At 43.9% G+C, this 21,661-nt stretch overlaps 2 long non-coding RNA genes across 3 annotated transcripts; one reads left to right on the top strand and one right to left on the bottom strand.

Moving 5' to 3' along the window:
- Positions 1–614: 614 nt before the first annotated feature.
- On the top strand, positions 615–7,624 carry LOC144218541 (uncharacterized). The gene is made up of 3 exons (XR_013331185.1): positions 615–910; positions 5,282–5,412; positions 7,257–7,624. It is a non-coding gene; the product is annotated as an uncharacterized LOC144218541 (long non-coding RNA).
- Positions 7,625–13,208: 5,584 nt separating this feature from the next.
- LOC144218543 (uncharacterized) lies at positions 13,209–21,207 on the bottom strand. 2 transcript variants are annotated; one of them, XR_013331187.1, is made up of 6 exons: positions 21,090–21,207; positions 20,913–21,006; positions 19,366–19,508; positions 17,981–18,071; positions 16,441–16,576; positions 13,209–13,348 (listed from the first exon to the last, which is right to left on the bottom strand). It is a non-coding gene; the product is annotated as an uncharacterized LOC144218543 (long non-coding RNA). The 2 variants fall into 2 exon arrangements; XR_013331188.1 differs by lacking the exon at positions 16,441–16,576.
- Between the last annotated feature and the right edge of the window lie 454 nt (positions 21,208–21,661).

Genomic DNA, 21,661 nt, shown 5'->3' on the forward strand with positions numbered 1-21,661 from the left:
GCTTCAGATTCTCATTTGCAAAGTGGGGATAATAACCCATCTCAGAATTGTTATGAGGATTACAGAAGACCACATGTGATTTGTATAGTGCGTGGCACATAGTAAGTGCTCAATAAATGTCAGCTTTAATTATTATTATTATCTAAAAATCATCTCCTTGCTCCTAATAATGGCTTAGAAAATTTTAAAATATTGTTCTATGTTGTCAGGTGAATGGATAATAAACATCATGAAAACTGCTTAACTGCTGTCTGAATGGATATGGTCAAGAATCCTCCCTGGGTTGTGAAGTCTTCTATTACGTTCTTTAAATAGGTATTAGAAGATTGAATGGCTATTAAAGTATATCGTGCCAATTCCATCTCTTTCACATAAATGATTAGTTTTTCTTACACTTAATCTGAGACAGAATGCCAGGAACTCTTTCATTTGGTTCCATAATAACACTGTTCTTTTCTATTTAAACAAAGGCAATTTCTTTTCCTCCTCCTCATTGTGATGATGCATGAGAAATTATTACGTGTTACAATAATTGTAATAGCTGCCATCACAAAGGCTTTTAAGAACTCTAATGCTCAGGCCACACCCCAGAGTCTTTGGGAGACGAACCCATATTCTCAAACTTGGTTGCATATGGGAATCACTTGGGGAACATAGAGAAAAACTTATACCTGGGTTCTTTCCCAAAGACTCTGATTTCACTGGCCCAGGTGTAATGTGGACATTGGATTTTTTTTTTTTAAAGCTCCAAGGGGCCTCTGATGCACAGCCAGATTTGAGAACAGCTGATTTACATGTAGAATCTCCACCCTGAGGGAATCCTGTCTTCAGATCCATGTGGCCTCTCTCATGAAACAAGAAGCAGCCTCCTGGTATGTGGCATTTGATTTCAGAGGCAAGACTTGGATTGGTAAGTTTGACTAATCCTATCATGCCCCACATCATGACATTGAGGTTTCCTCCATCTCTGATAAAAGCACAAGCTCCTGGACATCCCACTCTCATACTGCTCAAAGTGACCCAATCCCCTATCCCTTCTCTCCTTTTCTGTGCCCTCTATACTCTGACCTATGGTCTGCAAACTTCCTACATCCTCGATGTTTTATTCTGAATGGAAATTCTCTTCTTTTTTCCCTTGTCCTGGTTCACCCTTGCTTCCCTTGCAGCACTCTTAAGTAGAGATCATTTTCTTAAATCTCACAGAAGTCTGTGCTCTTCAGATTAAGGATATGGAGTAGGTGTCATTTTTGCTCTGCACTTCTACTTTAATTCCTTTTTTTTTCTCCTTCAAAATATCAAGTCTGTTTGAAGTTGGGCCATCATACTATGTCACCCACCAACCCTTAAAATTCCATTCACTACCTATCCACCTTCTAGCATTCTCCTTGTGCCCCAAAGGCCTTGACTCAAGTCTCATTTATGGTTTTTAGTGCCTACTCCTCTCCTTGGTTCTGGTGACTTCCATAACCATGTGCATGATCCACACAATGCTTTCAGTTCCTTGAGTCCCTCACTTCCAGCAACTTTCCCTCTCTTCTACCTTGGTCACTAATCAATTATTTTATTTTATTATTATATTTTATTTATTTTATTTTATTTTTTAAAATATTTTTTTTATTTATTTCTAGGAGAGAGAGAGACAGCGTGAGCAGGGAAGCGTCAGAGAGAGAGGGAGTCACAGACTGAAACAGGCTCCAGGCTCTGAGCTGGCAGTCAGCACAGAGCCCGACATGGGGCTCGAACCCACGAACCGCGAGATCATGACCTAAGCGAAAGTCGGACGCTTAACCAACTAAGCCACCCAGGCGCCTCGAGAAACAGAGAATCTTAAGCAGGCTCTATGCCCAGGGTGGCTTGATCTCATGGCTGTGCAATTGTGACCTGAGCCAAAATCAAGAGTTGGACGCTTAACTGACTGAACTACCCTGGCACCCCTTGAAATCTTGATTTTAAATACTCTGTTCCCTGACAGTAGCTTCTTATTCTCCTTGATAATATGCTCTAGAATAGCCAATGCAACACTTTTCCGACATCACTGAACACTTTCAAAATTAGAGTCTACTCCTTTGTCACTATTCATCTCTTTTCTTCCCTCTCCCTCCTTACATGTCTTAGATTTTATGGCCCACAGTTACCATTGTTTCCTTGCAAACTTTCAGATCCCTTGATCTTCTCTCTCTGCTGCAATGGATTGACAGGTATCCTAGTGTAAGTGTCTACCCGCTGCCTTCTTTTTACCACCCTTCCTTGCTCCTTCTTATTTTAAACTCATGGATTATTTCATACTTAAGTGAGACCATAGAAGCTATAATCTTTCCACCAACAAACTAGACATTTGCTTGGAGTTTTACCTGTATTCATTTCTCTCCTCTTTAAGAGGTAAGAAGTGTCTCTACTTCACCCAAGGCCAACCTCTCTCCTTGTGCTCTCGATCATATCTCCTTACTTCCTCAAGGACTTGCTGTTTCAGTAAGTTTTATTACCTCTCTCCTGCATCATTGGTCTGTCCTACTCTGTAGGGTCATTCTTAATAACTTATATTTACCAGCATGGCTCACTAATAACCAAAAAGCAATTCTACTTGAGTTTATATCTTCCTTTAGCTTGTATCCTATTTCTCTTCTTCTTTTCAAGAAAGTCTTCTTGAAACCATTATCTATCCTTGATTCTAGTCACTTGTCAACCCTTCAATGCTTCAACCCAGTTTCAGTTTCTAGCCACAGATCTGGAAACACTCAAGTCAGCAGAACCTTTCCCATCCTAATCTTATACAGTCTCTCAACATTTGACCCAACTGACTACTTCCTCCTCCTTAAACACAATTCCGTAGATGTCTTCCAATATGAAATTGTCAGATATTTTTCTCATGATTAGATAGAAATTAATGATTTTTGAAGAAGAGTACCACAGAGTTTAAGTGCCCTTCTAATCCCTCATACCAGCTGGTACATGATATCCATAGGGCATCACAGGTAATGTTCACCTTTATCATTTGGTTAAGGTAGTGTTCGCCAGGCTTTTCCACTGTAAAATTACTATTTTTCCCTTTCCACACTCCATATTTTGGAGTAGAGTCACTAATTGTAATGTAACCTCAACCTGTGAAGAGATTGGTAATAATTAAATGCCACCAAGAAAGACACATTTATCCCAAGGAATTGAGGCACAGGGAGGTTAAATAAATGTCCTAAGGTCACACATGAATGGAAGATGAATAATGTTGGCTAATTATTTAAATAACTTGTAGCCATCCAACTTGTACTTATGCAGACAGGCTTGCATGAGGAATTCGTTTAGTTGAAATGGTTTAAAAAACAAACAAACAAAAACCTCCAGGTAATTGCAAATGAATGCACTCAGTGAGACACTTAATCATTTTTGCAGGCCAATGTGTACAACAAAAATAAAGAGACATACCAAATAACATTTGCTATTGTCATCTATGCCTCTATACATCTAATTTCGAGGGGAGAGTTTTAGAGAAGTGATTGCAACTTGTGTTCTGTGGTTTAGATCCAGCTTGCATATGTGTTTCATTTGGTCTGCATGGTATTTAAAATTACTTTATCACAGGACACTTGGATGGCTCAGTGGTTAAGCATCTAACTCTTGATTTCGGCTCAGGTAATGATCTTGTGGTTTGGGAGTTTGAGTCCTGCATTGGACTGTACATTGACAGTGTAGAACTTGCTTCAGATTCTCCTACTCTCTCTCTCGTTCTCTCTCTCTCTTCCTCCCTCCCTGCCTCTGTCAAAATAAATAAGTAAACATAAAAAACGATTTTCTCTCTTGGATGTCAACTTTCAAAAATTGGGAAAACTGGGAAGTTTCCCATACAAACACAGATCTCAAACTTCTCTTGGAAATTTGAAAGATCTGGTCGCATTGGATCTTTATTTACTTATGACAAGTAAATGCTGGTCCCCTTGGATGATTCTCTCCAAGGGTCCCATGGAGCTATCTGGTATGAGCCCAACACTTGGGCTAAGAGACACCAAATCATAGTCTCCAGTTGGTTGATGACGTTACCAAGATGAAAGAGGACTTGATATATTCTGCAGAGCTCCTGAGAGGGGAACCAGAATCAGCCACCCAAACTGTAGGAGATAGTCTCCAGTCTCCCACTTATGGCAGTCTGGCAGTGCAGCCAGTTGCCCCAAATATGCTGACTTTCTTTTCACCAGAAGTGTTTAAGCAAAGGGGAGAAGATCATGACTCAGGGCTATCAAAGACAGGATTTGTACACAGAGAAAGCTTGGGTCAGGCACACTGGAAGAAGCACTCACAATGGAAATATTATGCAGTCTTATTTTCCTGAAGAATTAATAAACTTGATGGAATGGTAATTCTACTCATGAAGAAGTATTGCACCTTGTAGCTGATTATACAAGGAAGACTGCATTAATTCTCCCAATTATAAGACAAATGGGGTCATTTGCCTGGCTCAGCCAGTAGAGCTGAGGTGAGTGAGGCTGAGTTCTCAGGTGGTGAGTTCAAGCCCCACGTTGAGCACAGAACTTACCTAAAAAAATATGGGATGTGGTGCCTTGGTTTGGCTCTTGGTTTTGGCATCCAACTCTTGGTTTTGGCTCAGGTTCTGATCTCAGGGTTTCATGGGTTTGAGCCTTGCATTGGACTCTGCACTGAAAATGCAGAGCCTGCTTGTGATTCTTTGTCTTCCTCTCTCTCTCTCTGCCCCTTTCCCACTTACACTGCCTTGTCTCTCTCAAAGTAAATAAAATTTTTAAAAGATATAGGAAATAAAGGCTATAGTGAGCTGACTCAGGTATCTGAGCCAGAGGAGATGGTGAGAAGGACAAAGACATAGGGAGAAAATTGGGTGGTGGTACAAGGTAAAGGGACTGGGGGCAGCTTGTGTTGGTTGTACATGGAGAAAGAGGGCTGAAGATGTGATGGAATGATCTAGTTAAAGGAGCAGCACACTTCTCACTAAGCAAACTGCATGCTGGATTTTATTTTCTGGTTGAACAGCTTTGCCTTTCTTGAAATAAAAGGAAAGCCAGCTGTAGTGTAAATAATTTGCACAACCTCTTCCAAACACAGTCTGCCAAAGATAGTGTTTTAGTCTTTTTTTGTTGTAAGGTCTTATGCAGACTGATGGCAGAGTGGGTTTGGGTTTAAGTGGCTAAATACTGGGGTGCTCACTCTCCAGTTTGTTACCATTAGAGACTGTTCTAGCTTTGCCCTGAGTTCTAGTCACTTATGTTTATGTTGTTCCAGAAAGTTATGTGGTTTGTTATAAGGCTGTTTATGTTTACAGATGTGAAGATTTGCCTGAGGAAGCATTTTGCCTCTGTGACTGTTTTCATCTATAAAGAAATCACTCAGACATTAATTTGGGGCATAGTGTTACCAAATCGAGACAAGTGGAGCATACCTATCATCCATCAGGTGGGCTTATTACCCTAACGGTGATATAGACATTCATCTCCTTGGCATCAGTGGTGTTTGAGACGAGAAAGAAATGCTTGTGGCAGCTAATTATACCTCCCTGTATTAATTACCATAGTAAGTGACAGTTTTGTTCACACCTTGTTGTTTTGCTAAGGAAAAAGGAAAAGAACAATTCTGTGCCATTCGCCAAAGATTTAGAACAGGAATCTTGGCCCTTGTTCTTAACAGAATTCAGGTTGAAATAAGGAAAGGAGAGAACTCTTCCACTTGTGCTTGGTGGCTTAATAGAAAAAAAAAATTAATGACTTTCATCTTATTTTGGCTCAGACGCCTACCTGAGCTATGATTTGAAATGAGTTTCCTATTCCTGACTCCCCTTGTTGAAGACCTGGGGATTTATCAATACTTCACGACAACAAAGAACACTGCTCAGTACAGTTTGACACAGATGCTGCTTCCTGCTTTGTGGGGCCACCACACGTCTTCTTAACTTCTATAGATTTAAGCAGGGTTTATACTTCATGAACCCAAGTGTGTATCCAAATCTTCTTGTTATTATAAAGAACAACAACATAAAGCCATACACCGAATAAGCCAGTCTTGTTTTCTATAAACCTCTAAAGAAAGATTTGTACTCTCCCCAGTTTTAGCTTTAGAAGAAATAAACCCAGTTTGGCTGACACCCGTCCCAGAAAGCAGTATCTGAGAACAGACCCTTGGGCCCTGTAACTTTGCAGGCACTAATAGCAAGGACTCGGCAAAGGAGCTAAAGTGAATTTGTCACTAGCTCTTCATCTTCCTCTTTTTCTTCTTTTTTTTAAAGTAGGCAGCAACTTATGTTTATGTTTGTCTTTCTGGAACATTGGTGTGTCATGCTGTGATCTAGTCAAAGACCTTTTTTTATTTCCTTATGGGATTTATAACCAGTAGGTTTATTTCCCTGCTGACATTTAGCATTACATTTTAGAATTATGGCCACCAGACACTTCAGGAAATTTCCTCTGAAGAGTTTGTATTTAAGCCAGAAATGGCCAAACTCATCCAGAACCGACTGCTCAGCTGCTACTTTCTATGCAGTAGGAGAGGGACTCTGTAAGTTGAATTGATTTTACTCATTCAGAGTTAACTCTACCATCTATTTTCCCTTTTCATTTGAGTTATTCTGACTTGGCATCCTTTTCCATTGCCTGGATATTAACATAGTCAATGCAGAACACGTGGCACCTGAGCATTGCATGAGTTATTCATACACGTGATGCCCACAGATGTGCGTGCTATGTGCAGGTATAGTTGGGAGTTTCTGAGAGGGCCACATCAATGTCATAGAAAGAAGTAGGCGACAGAGTCGAGATAGACTTGGATGAAACCCTGGTTCTTCCAGTTACTAAATTTATTCACTGATTTCCCACCTTCAAAACCTGATAGGGTTGTTGTAAGGCACTTCTTGAAAAGAATGTATAAATCACAGGGGATGAATAGTAAGTGTTAGTTGATTTCTGATTGATAGTTGCTTTCCTTGGGACTTTATCAGATTCAGAATCCATGTGAATATTACATATGTCGCGTGGCGTTCAGTCATTCAATGGTTTCACCTCCGGGTAGCACAAACATCCTTTGAAAACTGTTTTTCCTATTTGATCAGCAATCCTACTTCTTCCAAGATGGTTCTGGAGTTTAAAATACTTTTGACTGGCATATGTGTATTTCCATACCTGTGTGACAAAGCACTCCATGAAAAGTACTGTACTATACCAAGTCACTTTGATCCTATTCAAAATATTAAGATCTAAGTTGAAGCTATTTCAAAGGTCTGATAATTTCCACTTTTATTCCCAATGCAGAAATGACTCTATGGAGCTCCAACCCCAGTTGGAACATTCCTGCTGCTGTTCACAGGAAGGGCACATGCCTTTCATGCTCAGCATGGACAATCGCTGACTGCATCAAAAGACTACCCCCTCACGTAGATGACAGAAAACGCACAGTCTTTTACTTAGCTGTTAATGAGTCATGGCTCTGTGGCCGACAGCAAATGTGGCTGGCCACTGCAGGGCTATTGTGAAGAGGCAAATACTTTTATCCTCCAGGGTTCTGGGTGCTGCCTTCAAGTTTTGTCAAGAAGAGGCTGGTGTTGGGTCAGCATCTTGTGAGCAGTCTGAGGCTCAGGAAACACTTGATGAATTAGCATGACTGAGTACTATCATTATGGAAAGACGTACTGAGTATTATGGATGGTCTGACTGTTCTTTTTCTGTAGCAAAGTTGACTTGGGAAACTAGTCTAAGTCCTAAACAGTTTGCTTGGTGCATATAGAATTAGAGTAATGAGATTACGAGGTTTTTAGCATTACTTTTTCCTTTTTATTTTTATTTTTTTAAATTTTTAATGTTTATTTATTTTGAGAGAAAGAGAGAGACAGAGCACAAGTGGGGGAGGGGTAGAGCGAGGGACAACACAGAATCTGAAGCAGACTCCAGGCTCTGAGGTGTCAGCACAGAGCCTGATGTGGTGGGGCTTGAACTCACAGACTGCGAGATCATGACCAGAATTCAGATGCTTTAACCCAATGAGCCACCCAGGCACCCCTATGTTTTCCTTTTTAAAATTATATCAGCAATACATTTTCAGTATAGTAAGGTTGGAAAACACAACACACAATAAAGAAAAAGAAGGAACTACTCACACCATTTAGAGATAACCAGTGTTAGCATTCTGTAGTATAGTCTTCCATTCTTTCTTGTGCATCCTTAATGAATTTTGTACAATCTATGGCTTGAGGATAGTTCAGCCTTTTGGAGAGACTTAGGGCCCTGAAATAGCAATTGTTTTTGTTTGTTTGTTTGTTTGTTTGTTTTATTTTATTTTGAGCAGGAGCAAGAAGGAAAAGATCTTGTTCCTGTAAAACCAACTGTTTCACCAGATAAATGGATGGATGGGTGAGAGAAAAGAGGAATGAATAATCAGTGGAATGTTTGGAATGAAGAACACCTTTCAATAACTGGTAGGGTGCATTTTTAAGTTGGATAACTTTCTTTAGATGGGTACGATTTTGTCTGCCAGCATCTTGCGCTTGGGAGAGCCTCTTTTCTTTCTACTTGATGTGATCTGGTTAATTGTCAAATACATTGTTATGCCCTTTCTCTAGACCTCCTGGCCACAGGGGTGAGCATGTGACCCAATCTGAGAAATCATATTCTTACAACCCCACGGATATAGTGATTGGTCCAGGGTGGGCATGTGATCCAAACAGGGCTAACGAGAGGTTTTGTGTTTGTTTTGTTTTGTCTTCCTGGAATTGATATGTGAACATTAGGAGAAAAAGTCTGTTTATAATGAAGTAGCTCACTGGGGAAAATGGGCAATAGGCTGCCTGATGTCTTCTTGCCTGCCATGTGGCAGAGAGCTTATCTGAGAGCAGGGACAAGCCGTGCAGACATAGACAGAGAAAGATGATAGGTAGGTAGGTGGGTAGGTAGATAGACAGACAGACAGACAGACAGACAGATAGATAGATAGATAGATAGATAGATAGATAGATGATAGATAGAAGATAGATGATAGAAGAGAGAGAGAATAATAAGAACTTTCTGTCATCAATGAGTTGACATTCTTTGAGCCTTTGGATACAGCCATCCTTAAAATTCCATTATTTAAGGTAACTAAATTTTCACTTTTACTTAAGCTAGTTTTTAGTTGGTTTTGGTTAAATATAACCAAGAGTTGTGACAAACATACTTCTCCAGCTCCTTGGGGACAGAGGCCTTATCTCTGAGCACACTGCCTGCCATACACCTGCCCGACTCACTGAGTTATCTCCTCTTTCTTGTGTTCAGAGTATAGTTTTTCTCCCTTGAAAACTTCATCTTCCAGCTCTGCATCCACGGTGATGAGCCAATCTCTCCTGGGGAAAAGAGGAGCCCAAAGCATCCTTTTGGCAATCCGCATAAGGTGGAGCCTGTGATTTCTCTGACAGCTGATGAGGTCAGATGGGCAGAGCAGGCCCCATTTTGATTAATATGCCTATAAAATGGAATTCTGGGACTGACCTCCACTCAACTCAAGCAACACAAAGATAATTGACCTTTGGAAACTGCCTTTGTCAGTCTTTTTATTATTTTTATAGGAAAGTCCTGCAAACCAATTACATCTCACAATGGGCCTTTTATGGTGCTATTAGTTTAATGCAGCTTTCAGAGAAATTAGTCCTCAGGGAGCCTGAAATTCTAGGGAAAAAAAAAAAAGCCCTCCATGAACTTATTTGACTTTTGGATTAGCAGGAAAGATGGATTGGTAGTATGATATCCCCTATAGTAACTTTTGACATTTTGAGCCATCTGACCAAGGTACCAAATTCCCATTTTGGGCCCCTGGCAACTGCCCCGAGCCAAAGGAAAAAATAAATTTAAAAGAAGACAAGATAGCTCTTTAAAGACTTCAGTCTACAAATCAGAGAGGGTTTATTCCCCCTCAGTCTGAGGTTAAGGAAAAATAAAGTGAGAAAATTGAAACAGAGCCTTCTCCTTGAAGGTCTGGGTTTTTCCAAACTTGCAATTACAGGTGTCTGTCTCAGATCCTCACATTGGCTTCTGTCCCTCTTTGCCCTGGCCACAGTTATTTGCAGAGTGACAGTTCTGGGGCCACTGTCACAGGGTCAGGCTGTAGATATGGGCGGAAGGAGAGGAGGTGCGATCGCAGCAAAATCGCTTCTCCCTGGCCCTGGGATCAAGTGCTTGGGGGTGGGGGGCAGGCCCTGAAGAACAGAGGGAAGAAGAGAGAGAGCTAGAAAGGGGCTGAGGACCAAGGACCTGCAGGGGGTCCTACCATTGCTCAGGTCTGATGTGCAGTTTGGTTGGCCAGCTCATCCCTAGGACAGGGAAGGGGCTTGGGGGCAGGCCCTCGAGGGCCGGAAGACCCCCCATCAGCGCAGCCCTCCCCACTGAGACTCTGCCCCAGTCTGCCTGCCCCTGCATCAGGCGCTCCTTACCCAGGCTGCACGCGGGAGCTCACAGGACTTCTGTCCTTTATAGCTTAAGGACTTTCCCTGTGTTCATGTTCTCTTTCCCTCCCAGTTATTATTTGCTCTGGCTCTGACCTGGTCACAGGCCCCAGGCACACCCAACCGGGGCTTTTTTTTCTACAAGCCCCTGCGATCCTCTGCCTGCAGGCTTCCTCTGGCCATGGGAGGAGCCTGCTTGGCCTGAGCAGGTGGGGCAGTGCAGATGCTGGGAGCAGCCCTCCTACTACTCATGTGAAGGTGTTGCTGGACAAATACCCTAGTCTCCTAACCCTTTAGGTGGGACCCCTCTGAGGTATGCTCCACATCTTCTCCTGGGATTTCCCCATACAACTCAGCCCCAAATGCCCCAAACGGTAAACTTTTTTTAAAAAATGTTTACTTCTGAGAGAGAGAGAGACAGACAGACAGAGTGGGAGGGTCTGAGAGATGGAGACACAGAATCCGAAGCAGGCTTCAGGCTCTGAGATGTCAGCACAGAGCTGGATGTGGAGCTCGAACTCACGAACCATTAGATCATGACCTGATCAGAGGTAGTACATTTAATTGACTGAGTCACCCAGGCACCCCACCCCCCCAAATGTTAAACTTATTAACACCTTGTATTTGCTTCTCCCACTCCTTGTCTCAGCCCCCACCCCGTACTGCTGCTTCTCAGAACCACTCCCCCAAAATACACTCAGCCTTGTCTCAGAGCCTGCCACTGGGGCTTGCATCCTAAGCTGGACCTCATGGCTCATTTCCTGTCTGCTCTGACTCCTACCTTGGGTCCAAGACCTGACGTGGCTTGTCCCATGCTGTCATGGGCTCTTCTTGCTCATTACCTTGATTTCATACAACTTCTCAGGTCATTTCTGTCTTAGGCTCCTCTGAGCCATGACCTGGCTTGACTATCAGGATGCACCCCTGCTCCATGATGCTGGGATTGCTGCTGGTTTTGACCCAGTCCTTGAGTGGAAAGAATGGAATCTCATTTTTAGGGGAGAAAGGAATAGAAAGAAAGAAATCCTGAAAGGGCCACACTTTGGGTATGAAATGTGGGGAATGTGTCTCTGGGAGAAGAACCCAGTGGATGGAGAGCTATGTTCACCACCCACTGGGCATGCCAGTCTCTGGTCCTAACACTTGACAGGGCAGATGGATGGGCTTTATGAGAAGTGGTGCTGTGCCCTTCCTTTCCTTTCTCATAACTGCTACCTTTGGAAGCAGCTGCATCTTGCTTGCAAAGCAGCAAGCCCTGGCTGCAACCACTGCTGGTGTGTGATGTTGGGTGAGTCATTTAATCTCACCATAGCTCAGTGTCTTCACCTGAAAAATGAGATTCATCATGAACACCTCATAGGATAGTTACAAGAAAACGTGATGAAGTGCTTAGCAGAATGCCTGGCACGCAGTAAGAGCTCTATAAGTGCTTGCTGTTCTCGTTAGCCCGTCATGTACTGCCTGTTTCTGTTCATTATCTTTTGATATTTTATCTCCCTGCAGGCGGGAGGCATGCAGTAGCATCTTTCTTCCTCTTGGTGTCTAACGTATGTGTATATAGTAAATATGTAAAGAGATACACGTGTAGAGACCGGGTAGGGTAACATCCTGTCTGATCCTTGCCTTTTCCTCTTAACCCCTCTGCATGCTGCAGCTGCATCCACTGCAGAAGCTTCCAGTTGCATAGTAGACACTATAGTCTTGAAGGTCTCTGCCATGGGGCCACCTGGGGGTTAGGGAGTGTGGAGCAGCAGTTCTAGCTGTGACCAGGGGTTCGGTCCCGTCCCTGTGCTCCTAAGGATGCAGCCGGGTTATGATGACACTGTTCCATTGGCAACTTCTCTTTATCATGCTTGAAACCTAAAGGCAGTGCGCGGGGGCTGGTCTCCCAGGGAGAGGCCAGTGCAGCAGTGGGGTCTTTCATAGTCTGAGGTGCAAAGGTATTTAAGCTGAACGAGTCACTTAAATAATGGTGTTATCTGCTGCTTCCCCTTCAGTGTTCCGCACAGATAGAGATAAAATAGCCAAGGTAATTGTGGAGATGGAGTGTCGCTGGCAAATGATCTAAGCACAAAGACCATTTCCAGAGACAGATGGAGTGGAGGTTCCGGTAATTTTTCTTGAATCATGTTTAAAGTGGCACAGTCTGAAAACCAATTCAGCAGGAGGGCCACTCAGGGGGCCCCAGTGCCACCTGAACTTTGAAAATATTAAAAGTCCAGGGAAGTTACAAGTCACAAAGAAAACACACTTCCCCAAGTAGCCTGGTGTAGAGGTGGGTTGATGAGGGGAGCTTGATGGTCACCCTGGAGAATTCCACCCACACAGCACTAGGTGCCAAGTGCCGATGTGTTAATTACTGCTGAATCTGGCAACACTGCTCTCTGGGCTTGGCTTCCTTCCAGGGCCAGGAGAAACCACTGTGAAGATACAGGTGGGATTAGCTGAGCGCCTTGGGAGACCTCCTCCTTCACGATTCCGTCTGTTCAGAGTCATTGAGGCAGTGGATTCTAGGAACCCAGCACTGTGAATCTGAACATGTGGGCAGCGTCCTTGGGCCCAACGCCAGCTCTGTGGTGGGGAGGAAGAAATGGGTACTTCCCTTGACTCAGTCTCAACCTGCTAATGAAGAAAGTAATGGGCTCTGAAGGTAAAATCACAACTTCTTATGGAACACTTTGCGGCCATTCAAAACCATGTTGTAGAAAACTAATGACTCAGAGGAAGGTTTGTGATGTATTGCTAAGGGAAAAAAGCAGGCTACGAAACAGCATGCAGGCATGCTTTAGGTATTTGTTTTAAAAATTAAAGGTAGGCCCAGATATGCAAAGAAAGATGGCTGCAGAGACAGCTGAGGTACTAAGTTATTTGACTTTTTTTTTTCCTTTTGAATCTTGCTACATTTTCTGATGTTTCTACAATGGGCGTGCATTTCTCCTGTAATAAGCAAAAGAGATACAAAAATCATATGTTACATTCATGTGGTATTTATAGTTTTCAAAAATTTTTACATACATACCTCATTGGATCCTCATAACAGTTCTGTGAATTAGGTGCAACAGTTCATTCTTGTTTTACAGATGAGGAAAATGAGGCTCGGAGCAAATCGAGGGCTTGAATAATGTATTGTCCAGCATGGAAGTCACTGAACCAGAATTAGAACCCAGATCTCTTGTATTCTGGCTGTAGTGTTCTTTCCACTACATATTAGGGATTTTGAGACAGGACCATCAGCAGTATCTGCCATCTCATAACTGAGATCCGAGGTCATGTCACATCCCCAAGAATGTCCTACTTCCCTAGTTAAGACCAGCTTCCTTTGTTATGTGTTCTCAGATCTGGCTTCATTTTTCTTTTATACCATCCAATAAAGTAGCTACTAGCCACTGACAGTTACTTAAATTTGAATTTAAGATAATAAAAATTGAATAAAATGAAACATTTGGTTTTTCAGTCACATTAGTGACGTCCTAAGTGACACACTAGCCATATGTGGCTACAAGGTATTTACATATATCCGTCATCACAGGAAGTTCTGGTGGGCTCTTCTGGATTGCTTATCTCCCTTCGTGTTTACCTAATGGTTTGTTCAGTTATTTTTGGATTCATGTCTGTTCCCTGCACTAAACTGAAGTCCATGAGGGCAAGGATCACCATTGATTTGCTTTCCTCTGAATTTGCAATGCGAAGGCCAGTCTTGACATGAAGAGGTTGCTTAATAAATGTGTGTTGACTGCTCCCCACTGCTTTAGGATGAAGTGTATACATGGCTTGCCGTGGCTTCTCAGGCCTTGTGTAAAGCAGTCTGTTCTCGCTCACCAAGCTCCCTCCAAGCCTTTACCTTCTTGTCTCCAACCATCCATTTGCCCCGGATCTCTTTCTGTTCCTCGAATGTCCCATTCTGTCTTGTCACTGAGTCTTCACAACACTGTTTCTTCTGCCTGCAATTTCCCCCCTGCCTCTACACCTCCTGGATGACTCTCATCCTTCATGTCTAAGGGTTAAAGACTGAATGTCCCTTCCTCCAGGAAGCCTTCCCTGTCTCCCTGAGTCTGGGTTAGATGCTCCTCCTATGTATATTCATAGCACCCTGAACTTCCCCCACTGCCTACTTAGTATGCTGTAGTGTAATAGTCTCTTAAGGTCTTTATCTCTCCAGCTAGACTGTTAGCCCCATGGGGCAGAGGCTGTGTCTCTTACTCCGCATGATGTCCCCTTGTGCCTATATCAGTGTCTGGCACAGAGTAATCGTTTGGTCAGCAAATGCTTATTAGCAACCCACTGTGTGCCAGGACCATGTCGGACACTGGGCGTACGTTAGTGGACAAAGGACACATAGTCCTGACCTTGAGGGGCTTCCCCTGTTGTTAGAAGCCTGCAAATGTGTATTGAATGAATAAATGGCTGAGGCTGTGTCTGAGGAGACTGGCCTCAGGCTCCGGCTGCAGGGGCCATGGGCCAGGCCAGGGCTGTTTGATGGGGAGCTTCTGGCTGTGGGCACACATTTTCCCAGGGCTTGTCTTGGATTTCAGGTGTGGTAAGGGGGTTTGAGAGGATGCTCCCAAACCTGATCCTCTGTGTTGCTCTCTCTCTCTCTCTCTGTCTCTCTGTCTCTTTCGTCTCTCCATCTCTATGTCATTCTCTTTCTCTCTGCATTTCTGAAGCTTCTACTTTGTTTTAAATCTGTGTTAAAGTACTCTTATTTCCCCACCTGCTAGGCTCTTAAAACCGCCCGGACTTGGTTGCTTTTTCAAAGCATCTCAGGTCCTTTCTCTTGCTTGGTGAAACAAAAACAAAATTATTCTAGTGGAACATTTTATGTTAGATGCAATCTAAGAAAACAGCTTACGGAACAGAGGGTTCATTTGGAAGCAGCTAGGGCTTGGAGGGGTGGGTGGGAAGAAGGAGGCAGGGCAGGGAGGGTGGAGCCAAGGGTATAAATGTCTCCAGGAGCTGGGGTGGCACTGGCATAAGTCACAACACGAATTGGTGACCCTTTTTTGTGTTTTTATCCCCCGGGGATATAATTTTTATTTTAGTCCAGAATTATGCAGCTCTTTAGCCAGAAGCCTCTCTCCCTCTCTATCCCCTTTTATCTTCCCATCCCTCTTGCTTTTAATGTTTTTTCTCTACTTCACGTTTTTACCATGCGCCTGGCCCCAGTCGGGGCCTCCACTTCCTCTGACACCCACCCACTATATGACTTTGGGTGGAAAGTGAACAGCCCCAGCAGGAGACAGTGATTTCTAGCTCTTCTCCTTCTTCCTGCTGAGGCTCCGGGGCTGGGAGTTTTCAGCTCAGCCTGTTTTTTCTTAAAGTTTTAATTTAAATTCCAGTTAGTTAACATACAGTGCAGTATTAGTTTCAGGTGTGCAATATAGTGATTCCACAGTTCCGTACAACACCTGGTGCTCACCACAAGGTCCCTCCTTAATCCCTTCACCTATTTTCACCCATCCCCTCACCCGCCTCCCCTCTGGTCACCATCAGTTTGTTCTCTATGGTTATGAGTCTGTTTCTTGGTTTGTCTCTCTTTTGTTGTCTTTTGCTCGTTTGTTTTGTTCCTTAAATTCCCCGTGTGAGGGAAATCATATGATTTTAATCTTTCTCTGACTGATTTATTTAGCTTAGCAAAAAATGTCATTGTAAATGGCAAGATTTCCTTCTTTTTTATGGCTGAGTAATATTCCATTGTGTGTGTGTGTGTGTGTGTGTGTGTGTGTGTGTGTGTATCTATATACACCTCTTTATGCCTTCATCAGCTGATAGATACCTGCTATTTGGCAGGTAGTTTGGCTATTGTAGATAATGGTGCTATAAACATCGAGGTGCACATATCCCTTTGAATTAGTATTTTTGTATTCTTTGGGTAAATACCCAGTAGTGCAATTGCTGGGTCATAGGGTAGCTCTGTTTTTAACATTCTGAGGTCCCCCATACTGTTCCCCAGAGTGGCTGCACCAGTTGGCATTCCCACCAGCAGCCCAGCCCCTTTCTGATGGACTGGCTCTGAATTATGGCCCAGGCACCTGGGGTCATCCAGCAGCTCCACTCCCAGCTGAGCCAGACGGTCAGTGACTCTGCATTATGACAGGGTCGTGCCAAAGTGAATCTCTGAGTCCTGCTCCTCCAACTGTCCCGAGTCAGACGAGGAGAGACTGAAGTCTAGAGAGGTGAGAGGAAGGGTGAATTCACGCACCCCAGCTGCCAGACTCCTGACCCAGTGCTCTTTTCTTATTGGAAAAGCCTGCAGGGCAAAGCACCGTGCTCTTTCTTGGGGTACCATTGCTGGGGGCTTCGTGCAACCCCATGCTGTTTGTCTTCTCGCAGAACATAAGAGGCAGGGTTAAGTTTATGGCACTGGCCCAGATGTTGCAGATGCCGGGGGCCAGGCCCACAGTGTAAAGCAATAGAGACTGGTGAGGACATTCGGTGACTGGAGACTGCTGGCCTCAGCTGAAAGAGGCAGTGACTCCAGAGTGCCAGCCTCTTGTTGATAGGGAGGAAGGGGAGCCCAGTGTAGCCTGATGTCTGACTTTTCAAGAGGCACTAGAATTCTAGACTTCTTAAAATGTGATTGGCTATATTAAAATATGAAAACCTGAGTTGGTCAGACAAAAATTCTTGTGTGCCCTGAGTTCAGGCCATTCTTCTTCTTTTTTAAAAATTTTGTTTATTTATTTATTTATTTTGAGAGAGAGAGAGGAGGCAAGTGGGGGAGGGGCAGAGAGAGAGGGAGAGAGAAAGACTCTCAAGCAGGCTCTGAGCTGTCAGCACAGAGTCTGATGTGGGACTTGAACTCACACACTGTGAGATCATGAATGAGGCAAACCCAAAAGTCAGACACTTAACCAACTGAGCCACCGAGGCACCCCGAGATCAGGCTATCCGTATGTGAATGGAGTGCAGCCTCTCCTCTGGGCACATTGACTGATCCACGGGGTTTTGCAGGGGACAGAGTGGTGGAGAAAAGGGGGCAAAGTGCTGAGATGATCACTGATTAGCACCAGCCTGTTCCCTAGCACTTGCCCTCCTACAACAGTTTCCTTAGAAAGGGAGAGAAATTGTACCAGAAGACTGCTGTGAAGTTTTTAAGAATGGAGGGCTAAGATTACTGCTGGTGGAACTTTCTCTCCTATGCAGACATCAAGGGCTTAGGGGAGGGATCTTGCTGAAGGAATTGACAGCATTGCCAAGTCCAGTTGAATTAAAAAAAAAAAAAAAAAGGCTGCCACTGAATGCCAGGCATTACATGTCAGGCCATCTGATCTTCAAAATGACCATATGGAGTAATTTAGCTTTTTTTTAATGGATGAAGAAATTGAAGCTCAGAGAGGTTAAGTAACTTGCCCAAGGATGCACAGTAAGTGGATTTCTCTAGCACTGTGCTTTCCTTTCCAAAGAGTTACCCGCCACCCCCAAGGCACATGCATACATGCACCTAAGCACCTCCACTCTATATAAAGATATATAAGATTTAGAAATTTATCCCCAGGCTCCTATTAAAAAAGTTACTTTCATATCTTGCGCAGTTTTTCATTAGTGAAAACTGCCTTTGGGTGAGCTTACCTTTCCCACGAACTGCAGTTTATTGGCTTGGCAAAGGTGTCAACGAAGGTTTGGTTGTGGTTATTTCCCAGCTCTCGGAGAAGTGCTCAGCCTAGGAAACAATGCAGCCCATCTCTGTGGCAACCAGCATGCTGGCAGCAGGCAAGAAGCAAGCACTGAACAAAAGTCGGCTCCTTTTCCTCTCTTCCCCTTCTCTATGGCCCTAAGCCAGGCTTTCTGCTCTCACTCCTGTCCCTTCCCTCCAGGATGGAATAGGACTGACCAACTGTCCACCATCCTGCTGCCTGCCCCCCCCACCCCCACCCCAAGCTCTCTGTCTCTTCTCCAACTTAGGCCACAGGGTCAGGTGCATGCTGGGAACTTCACACCCACCTGCCTGGTTATAGTCAGTGTATGATCTGAAACTCAGAAGGGGCCAAGTCTAGCTCTTCCGTAAATGAGGTACATTTTATTACTTTTTTAAAAGCAAAATCAATTTATCTTAGAGATCATACATTTGCTAGGAACAGAAGTCCCTGCAGTTAGCTTAAGTAAGGGTAAGAATAAGGCTATGGGCCTGCTGGAATCCAAGTAAAATCTGGACAGCCAGGCCACAGGAGAGGTGGGACCGGGCTGCGTCCAGGCCAACAGTAGCAGCAGTGTGCCCCGACCTTGCATTAGTGCTTCACCATTAGCGTGATTCAGCTGAGCTCCACTTCTGACCTGCTCCCATCTGTGGCTCCATCTCCAAGTTTCCATTTCAAATTCCCAGAAGTGGCAAAACAAAGGTCATCACATAGGCAAGATGGCCATCACTGATTGAATCAGCTGTGGATAGGGTGCCCCCAAAATGTTTTGTGCCCCCTATCATTTTCCTGCAATATTATTATTATAGCTAAGATTAGATCAGAATGCCCAGAAGGGGTGAAGTCATCCTTTCCAATACTCATCCTCAAATGTCTGTGCTGTAAATTTTTAAAATTAAAAAACATTTAATTAAAAAAATCACAATATATACTTGCTGGTACTAAAGCCAAGTGATCCTCCACGGGGTTAAAAAAATGAACATGGGAGGAAATCAAAGGGCAGGAAGTCATATTTCTAACCTGAAAGATGATATCAGGGTTTAGATGCCCACTCAGATTCTTGACTGTGCTGATATTTTTCTTTTTTTGGAAAAAAAAATGATAACGATGTACAGCAAGGGACATTTCTGCAACCAATCACTGAAACTGGAATAGTAATGCCCCCATTCTGAAGTAGTAAGAACATCCAGGAAAGCAACTGGCACATGATAGATACTCAGTAAATGGGAACTGTGTCCATCAACTCCTGAAGGCAGAGCCTAGCGTTTACATAGGACTGAGTGCAAAATAAAGTTGTTAATAGAATAACTGATAACTCACCGTGGCCAACTGAGAGCAGAAAGCAGCTTACATGGAATGGACGTGGTGAATAATGGAGAGACAGTCTGGACTGGCAGCCAGTTGGAAAGGAATGACCATGGTAGCTTTACAGAAACACTAGTGAGAGATTCATAATTGATATCCTAAGAAAGGAGAAAAATGGAATCATATGAAATGCTCAGTTCAAACCACAAGAGACAGAAAAAGAGTGGAAGATAAAAACAGGAACAAAGAACAAGGGGAACAAATAGGAAAGAGTAACAGATGCAATAGATATTAATCCACCTATATCAATAATCATGTTGGACATGAATGGTCTAAAAGAACCAATGAAAAGAGAAGAGATTTTTGCAGTAATGAAAAAACAAGACCCAACTATATGTTGTCTACAAGAAACTCATTCTAGATATAAAGATGCATATTGATTAAAAATGGACAGAGGAGGGGCCTCTGGGTGGCTCAGACTCTTGATTTCAGCTCAGGTCATGATCTCAAGGTTTGGGAGATTGAGCCCAGTGTCTGGTTCTGCACTGGCTGCATGGAGCCTGCTTGGGATCTGTCTCCCTCTCTCTGTTCCCCCCCTGCTCACATGCATGCACACACACTCTCTCTCAAAATAAATAAATTTTTAAAAATGGATAGAGGAAAATATACCATGCTAACACTAATCAAAAGAATGCAGGAGTAGCTACTTTAATCTCAAAGCAGATTTCAAACTAAGATTATCAGGGATAACAATGAGTAATAATGACGGTGAGTTCGAAAACCCTCAATGTGTCTGCAAATGCAGAACTTCAGAAAAGCCTTCTCAAAAAATCAAAAATGGCCATTTTATGAAAATCTGAAATCACAGAGAGCATCTCTGGGAGGCCATCAGGCCAAGTTTTCTGTCTCTTGGGGCAACAGGACAGGTGCGTGTGGGGACTGAGCAGGCTGGACAAGGTTCCATGGAAGGCTCAGAGGTGTTCCAAGTCAGGAGGATCAGTTCCCTCCAGGCATCTGCCCACTCTCCTGGGAGCTTGGAGAAGACAGATTGCTTCAGGAAGACCTGCTTCTGGAACCTCACTTCCCTGGTGGAGAAGGGCTGCAGGTACAGGAGTTAGGGGCGGAGTCCGGGTTCCCCTGTATTCCCAGGAGGAGCCAAAGGTGGGCCTGATGGAGACAGGGCCCAAGTCTAGCTCTTCTGACCCAGGGGTTTCCGTAGCACTAGGCAGGGGTTGGGGGAGAGGGCCTCCCATTCCTGATCGCTCCTGTACCTGAATGAGTATTGCCTTTTCTTTTTTTTAAGTCTTTAAATGTTTTAATTCATTTTTTTTGAGAGACAGAGAGAGAGAGAGAGAGAACACTAGCGGGGTAAGGGTAGAGAGAGAGGGAGACACAGAATCCGAAGCAGGCTCCAGGATCTGAGCTGGCAGCATAGAGCGCAACACGGGGCTCAAACCCACGAACCACGAGATCTTGACCTGAGTCTAAGTCAGACACTTAACCAACTGAGCCGCATCCCTGAGTATTGCATTTTCAACCAGTGCAAGGAAAGATAAGCATACCTCCTTTGGAGACAGAGCTACACTCAAGTCTCAGCTCGATTTGAATTATCTACAGGACCTTGTGCATGTTCCCCTCTGAGTCTGTTTTCCTCATCTGTAAAACGGAAATAGTAACATAAGGTTGGGGGACTGGGTAACTGTACGACGAACATCAGCCATTATTATTAACCACTAAACCTTGACAGAGCAGGGACCACATTTCTTTCCTCAGCGGATCTCTCTAGGATCTCTCTATGGGCTCTCTGGCTTGATGGGCTGAAGGACGTCCACATGTTTGCCTTCAGACCTCAAATACATTCACTCAGCTCTGCTCACTGGTGAGCTCACCCATCCAGCTTCTAGCGTCATGGTGAGGACCCCAGATTCTAGAGTTGGAATGTCTGGGTCTTATTCCCAGTTCTGCTACTCAATAGATGAGTATGACCTGAGGCATAGTATTTAATTTCTTTGTGCTTCTGTTCCTTCATCAGTTAAAAAAAGTGATGTCCTCACTTTTTAGCATTCTTGCCAGGAGTAAATGAATTCATACGTGTAAGATATTGAGAAAGGTATCTAGTGGTTTGAGATCTGCTCATCTCCTCCCAAGGACCGAGGTGGGTTGGGTGCTGAAGGGGCAGTTGGGAAGTGGGGGCCTTTCTCTGGAGCCTGCTTCCCTTCAGACCTGCCCCTGCAGTAGGTTGATGGTCCTGGCTACAGCCCAGAGTCCTAGGAGAAGCGGCCGGCTCTTGGGGCTCAGGTGGAGCCTGGAG

Source organism: Crocuta crocuta, unplaced genomic scaffold (genome assembly GCF_008692635.1).
Source record: "Crocuta crocuta isolate KB4526 unplaced genomic scaffold, BGI_CrCroc_1.0 scaffold619, whole genome shotgun sequence".
Taxonomy (NCBI): Eukaryota; Metazoa; Chordata; class Mammalia; order Carnivora; family Hyaenidae; genus Crocuta; species Crocuta crocuta.